The 2,335-nt window shown below is 23.6% G+C and overlaps 1 protein-coding gene across 2 annotated transcripts in view; it reads right to left on the bottom strand.

Annotated features, from left to right (window-relative positions):
* The window catches only part of LOC108687316 (COMM domain-containing protein 4), an 8,433-nt gene extending 7,287 nt beyond the window's left edge, over window positions 1-1,146 (bottom strand). For both annotated transcript variants that reach the window (XM_018193010.1, XM_018193011.1), the window contains exon 1: window positions 1,063-1,146. The gene's annotated coding sequence lies outside the window, so the exon portion shown is untranslated. The remainder of the gene's footprint in view (window positions 1-1,062) is intronic.
* Window positions 1,147-2,335: the final 1,189 nt, after the last annotated feature.

The raw sequence follows: 2,335 nt of genomic DNA, 5'->3' as shown, positions 1-2,335 counted from the left end.
TATATATAATTATACATAAATAATTTTTTACATTTCTTTCAACTTGAGTTTTTTCTAAAACAAATAATATGAAAATTTACCCTTTTAATTATTTTTAATTTTTCACATTACTATTGTTATTTTTATTACATTAAAAAATAATTTTACAAAAGAAAGAGGGATGAAACATGTTGAACATATTTCATGATTATATATGTTTATGAATATTTATGTATATTTATACATGTTTATATATATTCGTGCATGAAAAATTTTTTACAGGAATGGTAAGTAAACAGGAGCATTAATATTATTAAATAATATTAAATTAACAAAATTATTTTTTCAATTTGACTGCTGTTAACTAATGTTATTAATGCAACATCTTTTTTTTCAAATACAAATAGCAATTAAGTTATACATTTATGTATTTATATAATTTATTGTATTTAACTTATTTATTATATAAGCATTAACAAATTCTAAATATACCTATACAAAAGATGCATGAAGAAAATAACTTTCAATTGTAAAATTATAAAAATGTGATTTGTAAATTATATTAAGAAAATGAAATAAATATAAATATTATAGGAGTTAGAACTAGAATATATAATCAATACGTAAAATGTTCTCCACGTTCTACGAGAATAGATTAAAGAGTGAAGAGATTTTTGTAATACCGCTTGTTTAACTTTTTAGCTTATTGTTGTAATTAATGCAATTTAAATGCTTTAGATCATTTGTGAATTAATAAATTAAACAATTGGCAAAATCTATTATATCTCGTCTGAATGTAACATTAGCTACACATATATAAAAATAAGATATATAAAACTGAAGATTATTTTATACTCTTGTGTCTATTATATATGCTATGCCAATTTCTTATATTAACAATGTTTATTCTATTCTCTAATTTCTTTTCTTTTTAATTGTAAATTATAACCTATAAAATACAACACTGTTGGTAAAATATCTAATTGTTTCGTGAATTATGAATTATTCTATGTGATAATCTGTTAAATTATATTATATCATTATAGCAATATTTATTTGCAAAAATAGTAGAAAAATAAATACCTGATAAATAAGAATATCTGTGAAAACAAACACTGATTGATGTTTACAAAAGTGAAGAGGTTAGGACTCAACTATCTCACTTGGTCTCACTGCTGATTCTGACATTTCGAGTCGATAAGTTAGAATACATTGAGACCGATAAAAATATCTCCTTCAATTCACTATCGGTGAAACTTAATTCATGTTCTTGCTCATTTGCATTGTCAACATCTAATTTGCAATAAAAATAATACAAAAAAGAACTCTACGAACAGTATCCAACTTCAAAATTTATTTCACATTTAATTATAGAGAAAAACCTTATAAGAACATGCCTAGATTCTTGTAACCGGAAAATGCTCTCGCGCACTACTGCCCTCTGAAGAAATGGATGTCAATTACACAACAATATTCATTTTTTGAAGCGATTTTCTCATGAAAATAAATCGCTGAAATCATCGGAATCTCTATCACCGACAAGATATTAAAAGCATTTAAAGGAAGCTTTCCAGCAGAGGCACAAATCGACACAAAAGTCATTCTTTGTTTCTTACTGATTATCGAACAAGGACAAGATGACTTTGTATCAATTTGTGTCTCTTGGGGCCGCTTATTCCACCTTTCTAAAGAGAGAAAGAAGTTTTAGAAGTTATTACATTTTGTATGTGTATAGAATTTTATAAGAAATTTTTAATTTCAAAAAGGGGAGCTGAAAATTCAATGAAATATAAAATTATATATAATTTGGATTATTTTTATATTTGATAATTGGAACGGGATGCTGATAATTAAATAAAATTTAAAATTAATTTAAATTTTTTTAAATTTTTAATTCCTTTTTTTCAATTATCAAGTATGTATATATGATGTCTATGTATCCTTATCTACATGTGAAATTTATCTACATGTGAAATCACATAGTGAAATTTATTAGTGAAACTTATTAGTGAAATTTATTATGTAATATCTTTTAATTTCATTATACTTATTTATTTATTTTTAAAATAAAATTTAATTATCCGACCGTAAAATTTATTTAAGTCATTTTATTTGTAATAATTTAATTTTTAATTAAAAATGATTGTGTTTATCCCTATCTATCCATATTTATTGTCCCTACTTATTCATATCTTTAATATCCTACCTACTCATTTCTATTTTCATTTATTCGTTGCCTATTCATGATAAATCGGCTACGGTTCGTTTACGAAAAAAATTCACATTAAATTGAAGGGTACGTTAACTTCTCATCATCCCATCATTGGATTTTTATATAAAGAGAATGATTTTATTC

The sequence above is a fragment of the Atta colombica genome, unplaced genomic scaffold, assembly GCF_001594045.1.
Source record: "Atta colombica isolate Treedump-2 unplaced genomic scaffold, Acol1.0 scaffold205, whole genome shotgun sequence".
Taxonomy (NCBI): Eukaryota; Metazoa; Arthropoda; class Insecta; order Hymenoptera; family Formicidae; genus Atta; species Atta colombica.
This window is presented reverse-complemented; position numbering and strand designations above follow the sequence as displayed.